General features: G+C 41.7%; 1 protein-coding gene across 1 annotated transcript in view; it reads right to left on the bottom strand.

Annotated features, from left to right (window-relative positions):
* Nucleotides 1-13,393, bottom strand: part of CSMD1 (CUB and Sushi multiple domains 1) — a 3,274,537-nt gene that overhangs the window by 612,447 nt on the left and 2,648,697 nt on the right. The window lies entirely within an intron of this gene.

Here is a 13,393-nt window from a genome sequence, read left to right on the forward strand (position 1 = left end):
ATAGTAAGGAGTTAACATGTACCTGAGGTTTATAGTTTTACTCAAAAACATATACGTTTTCATACATGCAAACTTTTATGTTTGTTGATTTCCTGATATTGCCTATGGTTCTGCATAAACAAAGGGTATATACTTTCTCGCAATGTGTGAAGTGGAGATATAGTAGAATCAACATAGAATCTATTTGTGTCCTGTTTTTTTATATAGCAATATGGGCAAATGGGGGCAGTATATGGCAAATGAAGTATTCAGTGAAATGTAATCAAGGTCTGTTTTTATAAAATATTTAGCAATATCTTTAAATATTGCAACTATATTGTGCTTCCTTGGCATAATAAAAGAACACTAATCCCTTTACCCTACATAAATGTGAAGGGTTTGGAAAATAAAACACTTATGCCCTGTACACATGACCGGTTTTCACATCGGAATAAACTCTGAAGGTTTTTCTGACTGAGTTCCGATGGAATTCCACTCAAGCTGTCTTGCATACACACGTTCACACCAAATTCCCACCGTCCAGAACGCGGTGACGTACAACATGTATGACGGGACTAGAAAACGGAAGTTCAATAGCCAGTAGCCAATATCTTCCATCTCGTACTTGCTTCAGAGCATGCATCGTTTTTGGTACGTTGGAACAGCATACAGACGATTGGTTTTCCTGAAATTGGTTCCATCGGAAAAATTTAGGACATGTTCTCTTTCTAGGTCCATCAGAATTTTCGACGTAAAAAGTCCAATGGGGCATACACACGATCGGAATATACGATGAAAAGCTCCCGTCTGACTTTTTCTGTCGGACATTCCGCTCGTGTGTACACGGCTTTAGAAGTTTTAATGTATATGCGGAATTAGTGCATTTACTGAGGCAACTCCTCCATGCTCAAGTGCAATAAATCAAACTGGCCGCTCGTGTGTACACGGCTTTAGAAGTTTTAATGTATATGCAGAATTAGTGCATTTACTGAGGCAACTCCTCCATGCTCAAGTGCAATAAATCAAACTGGCAAGCAGCTGGATAACACAACTCAGTGGATATTCTCATAGGCTTGTATTCTCCATGGGTAGCTTGTTAGGCAGGGTGGTCCCAAACACTGCACAACAAAAAGGAAAAAGGGTGCACCAGCCAAGTGCTTAACCAATGGTAAATGGTACATCAGGCTGATGACATCACTTCTGGCCTGCTCTACATCACATAGAAGCCCTCCATGATCTTGTTGGTTTTCATTTCCTCATCTAAGCTGTCATTCAGCCTGATGTCTGGACTTTCCAGACTACAAATTTTAGGAAGAGGCTTGAGCCAACTGCTCACAGGTTACATGAAAAAAGTGCCATTTATTCTTACTGTATGTGAGTTGCCAATTTACTAGTGTTTCTCAGTACATTTAATATTTAATGTTGCACTTAGCTTGGCACCCCCCATGTGTTCGCTTGGTCCTGCAGGTGTATCCATCCATCCACCCAGTGCTTTTATCTTGGTCTGAGCTTCCCTGCTGTTGTGAGACTGGCCATCGGGAGCCCTTACTATGTGATGAGCCTAGTTTTAACTGTCAAACTGTGAGTTGTCATTTGTCTTTTCACCACAATAAATATGTTACTATGCTACACTCAGATTGTGCCCTGCTGATCTTCTTATCTGTTTGCCTAGAGATACTTTAGTCTATTCAGAGGTGCTGGATCTGGTGCACTGAGATCAGTGGGAAGTTATCAGATTGAATCTGGTTCAGATGGCCCTCCAATAGTGGAGAAGGAACAGAACTGATATTTAGTCTAAAGTTTTTTTGTTTCAAATTTTTTATTGAAGTTTTCAATATAACAAGGAGAGTACAGTACAGGATTGAGATGTTACAGGAATAACACGGTTTGGATGTATACAGTACAATTACAGTTTAATATATGAATATCATTAATCAATAAACTACACAACTAAGATGAAGAACCAAACCAAAGAAAGGAACAAATAAAGAAGTTGACATGTATGGTAAGAAAATGTCTCCACTGGTGGCTATTGGAGTAGGGAACAAGGTCTTGCGTGTGTAACTTGGTGAGGGTTATGGACAGGTATACTCATGTATGCTCCCCCGACATCCAAACACTCCTGTCAGGCTCTAACTGTGTCTGGATGGGGGACCTATGAATCTTGACCGGCGTTGTCAGTAAAGAAGTAGTTTATCTGTACAATAGTTTGTTATATGTTATGCCAGTGGGACAAAAAAAAGTTGGGTGGTTAGCTCCAGAGGGGGTATATTCGGGGAGTACCTCTTTGGTACTAAATGACAATACAGTGAAGGGAATAGAATCTCGTATAGACCTAATGTCATCAGGACAATAAAGGACTACATCAGGCAGGGGTAGTATATAAAGGTGAGTAGGGGTATGCGGGATCATGTATCCTTCAAGTGCATAGTAAAGGCATATAACGTTTTGTGGAACACCCCGGATTGAGTAAAAGTGTGTTATTGTAGAGAATTGCGGTAATCGGCAGATTCTTTAAAGTGTGACCAGCAGGCCCAGGTTTTCTGAAACTTTGTTGGGTTCTCTCTAGCCTGGTGAATGAGGGCCTCCATTTCTCCTATTTTTTCTATGCAGCGAAACTAGTGAGAAGTAGTTAGGGGGTTGGTCTGTCTCCAAAACACAGGTATACATTGTTTGGCAGCATTGATGAGGTGGAGGGTGAGGGATTTTTTGTAGTCCGAGTGAGGTATAGATGTGTGGTGGATAGACATGTGCGCCATCAATAAATTTGTTTAGTTTCGTTCTGTTCCGTTTCATATTAGAATTAATTCGTATTTCGTAATTCGTGTCCGAAATTTTGTACGAAACACAAATTTTCGTTAGGTTCATTACATTTTCGTAACAATTACGAATGTTCATTATGATGAATTTATCATTATGAGGGGCTCCCACCATCCCTGTGCTGTGCTGACTTCCTGAGTTTTTAACTTTTAGGTTTGTTAACTTTTCGTAACAATTACGAAAGTTTGTTAGGAATTTGGATCCGAAATTCGTAAACGAAATTTCGTATTTCGTACAAAGTTTGGAAGCATAGCAATTCGTATTTCGGATCCTCCCGAATGTACGAATTTACGGAAATTCGTATGAATTTTCGATTCGTCTGAAACTAATTGCACATGTCTAGTGGTGGAGCATGTATTGGGGGGGTAAAGTCCGGTGTGTAAGTTGTTATTTGGGCGGTGAGGCGTTGTACTTCCTTCCAGAAAGGTTGTATGAGCGGGCACTCCCACCATATGTGGACTAGGGATTGAGTAAAACTGCAGCGGCTGGTTGGTAAGTGGTTAAGCTTATTTTGAAGAGGCTGAGACACAGCAGTGTCGCCATTGACTCCCACTGCTGTCAATCAAAGTCAGGTAGCCAATCAGGAGGGGGAGGTAGGCCAAATTATGGCTCAGTGTCTAAATGGACACACAAAGCTGCGGCTCAGCTCGAGTGCCCCATAGCAAGCCACTTGCTGTGAGGGCACTTGGCAGGAGGAAGCAGCCAGGAGCACCAGGGAGGGAACTGAGAAGAGGAGGATCAGGGCTGCTCTGTAAAAAAAACACTGCACATAAGAGGTACAGTATCTCACAAAAGTGAGTACACCCTCACATTTTTGTAAATATTGTATTATATCTTTTCATGTGACAACACTGAAGAAATATCCTTTAGGAGCCATAGCAGGCACGTGCCTGCTGCACAGTGGGGGACTCGATGCATGTGGTAATTAGTGCATTTTTCTAGCACTGATTGCTGTATAACTGTCAATGGTCCCAAAAAGTGTCAAGTGTCCGATCTGTCCGCCACAATGTTGCAGCCCCACTAAAAATCGCAGATCACCGCCATTACTAGTAACAAATAAATAAATAATAAAAATGCCATAAAAATACCATAAATCTCTTACCTATTTTGTAGACGCTATAACTTTTGCCCAAACCAATCAATATACGCTTATTGCTATTTTTTTAACCAAAAATATGTAGAAAAATATATATTGACTTAAACTGATGAAGAATTTTTTTTTTTTACATTTTTTTTTATTATTTTTTTTTTACATTTTTTTTTATTATTCATTAAGGGGGCAAATCCTTCCGGGGCTAAAGTGGTTAATCAATAGCCTTGAAACTTTGCACAACCAAAGTTTTTATCTTCCCAACCCTATCCTGATTTTGGTTTACCACAAGGGAAATGAGTGACTTTAGCTTAAAGGATATGTAAAGGTTCATTTTCTTTTTTTAAACAAACATTTTATACTTACCTCCTCTGTGCAGTTGGTTTTGCACAGAGTAGCACACATCCTCCTCTTCTGGGGTCCCTCAGCGGTAATCCTGGCTCCTCCTCTTCTTGAGTGACCGGTTGGAGAGCCGCTCTCCCTTGGGGGAACTCGTGTGGGTGAGGGGGATGGGGAGGGGGTCCAGTGTAATTTCACCTTACAGATTTTCTGGAAAGGTGAACTTACCCTTTAAACTATTCCAATTAAATGTTTCAGGACTATAATAAAATTGTTAAAAGTGAATAACCTTTGGTCTGTTTTACCAAACAATCTGAGAGTTTTAGAATATGCTGACATAGATACAGTCTTCCATTGTGGGAATTTTGGGGAAATTGGATAACATCCAAAAAAAAAAGTACAGCACCCCCTGACCCCCAGAGGCATAGCATGGACACCCAAAGGCAGGGAAGACTGACATTTTGATCTCGGACAGACCCTAGACCAATGAAGGGCTGTGCGATCAAAGAAAGGTTTGGCGCCAGTCATCACATGACCCCTCCTCCTCCCAGTGATCACATGATCCCTCCTATTCCTCCCAGTGATCACATGATCCCCTCCTGCTCCTCTTCCCAGTGATCACATGACCCCCTCCTCCAAACTTATAGGATAAGTTTGGGAAGTTGAGATCTTACTCTGTGCAAAGTTTCAGGGCAACTGATTGAGGTGTAGGCACTTTATTACACGTTTATCTACATTAAGCTACATTAAAGCGGAGTTCCAGTCCCCCAGTTCAAATTTTTTGTTTTAAGACTCCACTTCAACTTGATCCACTTTATATGCAATCTTTAGATAGTATTATTCTAGTACTCACTTTTTTTCTATTCAAACATAAATAAAAAGATCTGGATCTCGGAAGCTGGCAGTGTCCATCTCCACTGTGGGCATTTGAAGCCCTCTTCTATCCATTTCTGAGAATTGGTGCGGCAGGCACCTCCACATCTCACGCCTGTGCAGTAATGCCACCACACGGCACTCCTTCTGCTTGAGTCCTAACATGTGGCCATAGCGGCGTTGGCGGACGTTCCGTCAATCATCGTGAGATTTCGTCACTAGGTGATTCACAAGGACTCCTGGGATACATGACGCCGTTATCCCAGGGGCCCTTGCAAATCGTCTAGTGATGTAATCGCCTTGGCGGGACTACCAGAAATGCCGGAGGAAAAAAGATAATTAAGGTATTTCCTTTTATTAAAAAAAAAGAATTTCCATGGCGAAAAGACTTTTTACAGGGGATACCAAAGTGAGGAACTGTGTAAAATGGGTGGAACTCCACTTTAAGCCATTTTCACATTAAATGTTTTAGCATTGTAAAATATAGCTTAATGTGAATAACTTTTGTTGTGATTAACCAAATGAGCTGAAATTTTCATAATATGTTGGTATGGATAGAGTCTTCTATTGTGTGAAGTTTGGGGGAGATTGGTTAACATTTAAGGTGTTTTTGTACATTAAGCCACATTAAGCTCCCCAAAAAACAAGCTTAATGTCCCTAGTTTGCCTTGTGGAACGCCGAATCGCATGAAATTTATTGGATACGTTTGGTAAGTTGAGATCTTAGGCTGTGCAAAGTTTCAGGGCAATTGATTGAGGTTTAGGTACTTTATTACACGTTAAGCTACATTAAGCTACATTAAGCCATTTTCACATTAAATGTTTTAGCATTGTAAAATATAGCTTAATGTGAATAACTTTTGGTGTGATTAACCAAATGAGCTGAAATGTTCAAAATATGTTGGCATAGATAGTCTTTTATTGTGTGAAGTTTGGGGGAAATTGGTTAACATTTAAGGTCTTTTTTGTACGTTAAGCTCTCCAAAAACAAGCTTAATGTCCCTAGTTTGCCTTGTGGAACACTGAATCGCATGAAACTTCTTGGAGAGGTTTAGGAAGTTGAGATCTTAGGCTGTACAAAGTTTAGGCACTTTATTACACATTAAGCTACGTTAAGCCATTTTCACATTAAATGTTTTAGCATTGTAAAATATAGCTTAATGTGAATAACTTTTGTTGTGAATAACCAAATGAGCTGAAATTTTCATAATATGTTGGCAAGGATAGAGTCTTCTATCCATTTCTGGGAATCGGTGCAGCAGGCACCTCCACATCTCACGCCTGTGCAGTAATGCCACCACACGGCACTCCTTCCGCTTGAGTCCTGACATGTGGCCATAGCGGCGTTGGCGGACGTTCCGTCAATCATCGTGAGGTTTCGTCACTGGGTGATTCACAAGGACTCCTGGGATACATGACCCTGTTATCCCAGGGGCCCTTGCAAATCGCCTAGTGACGTAATCGCCTCGGCGGGGACTACCGGAAATGCCGGAGGAAAAAAGATAATTAAGGTATTTCCTTTTATTAAAAAAAAGAATTTCCATGGGGAAAAGGCTTTTTACAGGGGATACCAAAGTGAGGAACTGTGTAAAATGGGTGGAACTCCACTTTAAGCCATTTTCACATTAAATGTTTTAGCATTGTAAAATATAGCTTAATGTGAATAACATGTTGGTATGGATAGAGTCTTCTATTGTGTGAAGTTTGGGGGAGATTGGTTAACATTTAAGGTCCTTTTTGTACATTAAGCCACATTAAGCTCCCCAAAAAACAAGCTTAATGTCCCTAGATTGCCTTGTGGAACACCGAATCGCATGAAATTTCTTGGATAGGTTTGGGAAGTTGAGATCTTAGGCTGTGCAAAGTTTCAGGGCAATTGATTGAGGTTTAGGCACTTTATTACACGTTTAGCTACATTAAGCCATTTTCACATGAAATGTTTTAGCATTGTAAAATATAGCTTAATGTGAATAACTTTTGGTGTGCTTAACCAAATGAGCTGAAATTTTCAGAATATGTTAGGATGGCTAGATTCTTTTATTGTATAAAGTTTGGGGGAAATTGGTTAACATTTAAGGTCTTTTTTGTACGTTAAGCCACATTAAGCTCTCCAGAAACAAGCTTAATATCCATAGTTTGCCTTGTGGTACACCAAATCGCATGAAACTTCTTGAATAGGTTTGGGAAGTTGAGAACTTAGGCTGTGCAAAGTTTCAAGACAATTGATTGAGGTTAAGGCACATTATGGTACGTTAAGCTCTTTACATTAAACGTTTTAGTATTGTAAAATATAGCTTAATGCGAATAACTTTTGGTGTTATTTACTAAATGAGCTGAAATGTTCAGAATATGTTAGCATGGATAGAATCTTCTATTGTGTGAAGTTTGGGGGAAATTGGTTAACATTTAAGGTCTTTTTTGTACATTAAGCCACATTAAGCGCTCCAAAAAACAAGCTTAATGTCCATAGTTTGCCTTGTGGTACACCGTATCACATGAAACTTCTTGGATAGGTTTGGGAAGTTGAGATCTTAGGCTGTTCAAAATTTCAGGGCAATTGATTGAGGTTTAGGCACTTTATTACACGTTAAGCTACATTAAACCATTTTCACATTATATGTTTTAGCATTGTAAAATATAGTTTAATGTGAATAACTTTTGGTGTGATTTACTAAATGAGCTGACATTTTCAGAATATGTTAGCATGGATATAATCTTCTATTGTGTGAAGTTTGGGGGAAATTGGTTAACATTTAAGGTCTTTTTTGTACGTTAAGCCATATTAAGCTCTCCAAAAAACAAGCTTAATGTCCATAGTTTGCCTTGTGGTACACCGAATCGCATGAAACTTCTTGGGTAGGTTTGGGAAGTTGAGATCTTAGGCTGTGCAAAATTTCAGGGCAATTGATTGACGTTTAGGCACTTTATTACACGTTAAGCTACATTAAGCCATTTTCACATTAAATGTTTTAGTAAATCCCCGTTGTGAACTCATCGAAGAAGAAGTGGAAGAAGTGTTCTGCTCTAAGAGAGGGTAGCCATCGTGGGATATCAGCATTGGATTCCAAGAGGCTAGGAGGGAAGTCAGGATTTTGATCGATAGGTGTCAGGAGCCCAGGCGAGGATGCCATGTTGAGTTTACTACATGCCATCCTAAAGTGGAGGAGGGTAGAGTGAATAGGTGGATGGTTTGTGCATTCTTTGGGGGTCGCTTTCTGTGAGATCCATGGTAGATGTGAGATTGGAATCCCTGCAAATGACTCTTCAAGTTTAACCCAGTCCTTAGTGTCTGCGTGGATATGCCAGTCAACTACTCTGGTCAAGAGGCAGGCCAAATGATATTTGTAAATGTCCGGGAGTCCAATTCCCCTTTTGATTTAGGAAGGGCTAACCTATCCTAACTCAATCTGGGTGCTATGGAGGACCATATAAAATTTCTGCAGAGTCGTTTGCAGGTCATGAAGAATGTCGAGGGGAGACGGATAGGGAGGGTTTGAAAGAGGTACAGGATTCTGAGCAGGATATTCATTTTTATGATAGACGTTCTTCCAAATCAGGAAATAGGCCCACGTGCAACCTCTGGAGGACTTGTTGAATAGATTGGAGAATAGGCGAGAAGTTTCTGGAGTATAGGTTCGATAGGTTTTTGGGGATCTGAATACCTAGATAGGTGATAGCGTGGGGCTCCCATTCAAAGGGAAAGTTTGCTTGACACTGTGTCACCATGGTGGTAGGTAGGGAAATGTTTAATGCCTTAGATTTTGAGAAATTAATTTGGAGGTTAGAGAGTGATTTGAACAGAGTGAGATCTTTTAGTAGGTTGGGTATAGAGGTGATTGGGTCCGTAAGGAAGAACAAGACGTCATCAGCGTAAGCCACTAGTTTATAATGTTTGTGTTTGATGTTGACACCCTTGATGTCAGGGTTGGCCTTTATTCTATGAAGGAGGGGCTCCATAGTAAGAACAAAGATGAGGGGTGATAAGGGGCATCCCTGACGTGTGCCATTCGAAACGGAGAAGGCGCTCGACAGGCGGCCATTGACTCGAATGCTAGCCAATGGCGTGGAATATAGTGCAAAAATGAGTTGAAGTAGGTGGTCTGGGAATCCCATAGCTTTTAGTGTCACTATCATGTAGCCCCATGCCACTCTGTCGAACGCCTTCTCCACATCGAGGGACAGCAAAAGGCCCAGTTTCGAAGAATGTGATAACCAGTGATGTATGTTGATGGCTTTTATGGTGTTGTCCCTAGCTTCTCGTCCAGGGACAAAACCTACCTGATCTAGTGATACCAGTCTGGGGAGTAGAGGAAGAATGCGATTTGCAAGAACTTTTGCATAAAGTTTTACGTCCACGTTCAGGAGAGATATGGGCCTATAATTTGATACCAAAGTGGAATCTTTGCTGGGTTTCGGTATAAGCGTTATGTGGGCAGCTAAAATATCTTTGCTAGCTTGAGGCGAGGAAGGTAGAGAGTTGAACGCTTTTAGGAATCTGGGGATTAAAATGTCAGTAAAGGATTTATAGTAGCTGACGGAGAGGCCGTCAGGACTCGGGCTCTTGCCTGTTTTCAATTGTTTCAATGCTAGCATAGTTTCTTCTGTGGTAATTGGGTGATCTATCGTAGCAGAGTCATCTGGGGTAGTAGGTGTGGGGCTATATTGAGCTAGAAAACTTTCAATAGCCTGTGTTCTGTCAGGGATCCGACTGGTCATTTTTGTAGAGGGCAAGTTATAAAATTTGGTGAAGTATCTTACGAATTGGTCTGCTATTCTGCTCGATGTGGCAATTGAGTTCCCGGAGGGGTCTTTGATAGTGTGAATGGTGGAGGCCGCTTTTTTAAATTGAAGGGCTCTAGCTAACATTTTCTCAGACTTATTCACAAATTCGTAGAATTTTTGTTTTGTTAGTGCAAATTTGCGTTTCAGCGTTTTCCCTAGCTCTTCCAATAGTTCTTCTCTGGCCTTTAGTAAGTCTGTTGTGTAATGAACCCTTGAGGAATAAGTATCTGCCCTTTTCGTCTCGGTCGATATTTTGTATTTGGATGGGACAGTGTTTAGATATTAAAATTGAGACGCCCTTGGTTTTTGAATCCATATTGGAGGCATGGTATGCTGTCGCTTAGAAATTGCTATGCAACTTTGGAATGTTATTGCACCTAAAATGGGTCTCTTGCAAAAAACTATGTGGGTTTTAGGCTTTTGAAGGTGTGGCATTAGTTGGGATCTTCTTTCTGGGGTATTAAGTTCATGAGTGTTCAGTGAATAAAATTTAACACTGAGTGTGGGTTGTACTGTATTGTGTTGCGCCATGGTAGGGCTAGGAGAGTGATTTATAATTGGGGGGGGAGTGAGAGTAGGAGAGTCGAGGTACGAGAAGGAGGTTAAATAATGTAACCTTCGGATAAGAGGGTATGAGGTACTCTTAGTTAAGTCACCGAAGAGAGGGGGGACCAGCCCACCCATCTCACAATTGGGGAGTTTCGGTGATTTACGGTGCCCAGTCAGTGTATACTAACCTAATGGTGTTCTACACTGTACTATGTCACCGTATGGGGGTTGGCGAAGATCTGGCGAGGGAGAAGTACTTGGAGTGAGTGTCTAACCGCCGTTAGAGGGTAGTGGGATGCATAAGTGGAGGCAAACTTTATGAGTGATGGGTGTCTAACAACAGGGTAATAACCAAACTAGTGTGCAAAGGAACATTTAACCAAGGAACAGTTAATGGTAACAATTTGTAACAATTTGTCTGGGGAGGTAACCGGCCGTATGGGCCATGGATAGATGGATCCTTAGCTAGTTGCCACCCTTCTGCCCTGGGTGGTGAACTATAGCATACTACGTACAGAGACTTTCAATGTAGAGGGCAGAGACAGGGGTAAACCTCAGTAATATGAAAGGTAGTAACTACTTAGTCAAAAGGGGTGGTAGGTACATAAAAGAACCATGGGTGGTCTAATGTGGTGGGTAATCTTCAGTTTGCAGGCCCCAACGATTGTGGTGGGTATCAGCAGTAACTAGCAAGCTATGAGAGAATGGAATATAGCCAGGCTCGCATTAGGCTTACTTTTATCAGGGCTGATATGAACTGGGAATTACTCCATCCATATATGACAGCTCTGGCTGTCCTTTTGGGTTAAAAAGTGTGGCTCAGACCAGGCTCTTATGGGCCTGGTGACAGATTGTAGTTTTGTTTACTTGTTCAGTAAAGTTCAGTATTGGTACCCGCAGCACTTTGCGACAAATTATCGGGGGTGTGGCTTATGAACTTGGAGCGTAATTGGGACCTATAGCAGCCTAAGCGCTGTTTGCGTATGTTACAGCACAGGCAATAGTAACCGCTGGAGCAGCTTCCTGACCCACCACAGTACTTGCCTTTCACCTAAGGAGGAGCCCTCGGGATTGCCCACCCTTAGTAATTCAAAACATATGGGGTCAGTTGGAGCTATGTTCTAACCACATCTGTAATATTGTAAGCCTCATTACCTATAAGATTGCAGCATAGCTGCATTTAATCTGCATGTTTCATTCCTGTTAGGGGTTCTTCCTTAATTTTTTGCTTAAAAAGGGGTATATTTTAATAATAGATGTTGGGTCCATGTGGCTTAATATTTAGCTGTATATCCCAGGAGCTCTGTCACTCTGTATAACAACACTGTCACGTTTCAACCCAGGCAATTAGAACATTATTAAAATGTATAAAAAAAAAATAAAATAAAATATATAAGAAACTATTTACATTTGCATGAGTGGCAGGTAATGTACCCCTATATTCTTTCATAGAAGGAGTGGGGAATAAGATCATATCGGCAGTCCAGCTTAACAATGTAGTGTATGCTAAAAAAAGCATACAACCCTAAGCACTTCAGGGAAATGATCATTAAGCCTCCAATGGACAATCGTCACCAAAGGTCAGGGGAGATTCTGAATTCGGATGAAGAAAGGATGAAGAAAGTCAGCCATCTAGAGCCAGAAGGGTGACAACCAGTGTCTTGTATTTGACCTCCATATCCCTATTCTGTCATGTCAGGGCTGTACTTGGAAGATATATACACACTCTGAATTCCAACAGCTGATAGCCTTAGTACATTAGGGGTAACTAGACAGTAATGAGCTCCAGACATCGAGCCTGTGATAACAGAGTAGAACAGATGAAACAAGATCAGCAACTTAACTTATGAAAGAAGAACGTTCGGTGTTTCTGTGGAGGATCGATTAACGATCTCTTCTGGCTCTGCATGTGTGTGGAGGTTTAGTCGGGCTGTAGATTGAGGCTAAATGTGGTCCTGGGTGTTGCAACCTATCCTCTGAGGGGGATCGGTGTCTAATGGATCAGAGGTAATGGACCTCCTGTGTCTCCATCGGTTCAGATCTGGAGAGATGAGTGTTAGGTGCAGGAGAGTGGAACTCCGCATACCACTCCCGGACTTCAGTGAGGGGGATCTCCAGCGTCTCACAAAAATGATGGAGGTCCTCCTGGACTCTGAGGAGAGCAGAGCGGCCATGTAAAGTAGCCCTTCGTACGGAGAACTTCCAGCAGGGGTCGCAGTTCCCTCCTATGCTGCAGTGTTCTGGTAGAGAGATCCTGGAATATACGAATCTCCTTACCATTGTGCAGTAATGGCACCAAAACACGGGCTTTTTCTCAGCAGTGGCGATAGTCCACTATGTAGCATACCACATCCCACGGCGGATCTTCCTCCCTTCCCTTTGGTGGCAAAGCACGGTGTATCCGTTTCATGTTGATTGGAGTGTCTCTGGGTCTCTCTAGCACATTATTAAACAGGCTTCTGACTTCCTCCTGCAGATGATCTGTATCAATGGTCTCTGATAAGCCTTTCAGATTATGGTGTCTGCCATGATTGTCCAAATCTTCCAGATGACGGTTCATATCTCTCAGATGTCTGGTGTGGGTATCTAAGATCAGATGGTTTCTTCTGATCGCTGTGGAGTACATAGCTGTTGTTTTTTTTTCTACAACCTGTACTCTGCCAGTGATTGCCTGTATGTCAGCTCTATGATGGCAGCCGTCAAGGTGTCCTTTATGTCGGCTGCCACAGAAGGAAGATTATTTAAACTGGGTTGTTGATGAGGGGTGAGGATAATTCCCCCGTTAGTGTCTGCTGTCTGTGAGGAGGCTGCGGCCCCATTAGTGCCACTCGCTTGTCTCTGTGTTCCTTGTGTAGCGTGAGCATGCGTCATATTGCCTACCTGGGCTCTAAACATTTCAGGAATATTTTGACTCGGTCTGCCAGGTAATTCACGAGGCGAACAGAACCGAGAGGCAGAGGA

This window comes from Aquarana catesbeiana, linkage group LG04 (assembly GCF_042186555.1).
Source record: "Aquarana catesbeiana isolate 2022-GZ linkage group LG04, ASM4218655v1, whole genome shotgun sequence".
Classification (NCBI taxonomy): domain Eukaryota; kingdom Metazoa; phylum Chordata; class Amphibia; order Anura; family Ranidae; genus Aquarana; species Aquarana catesbeiana.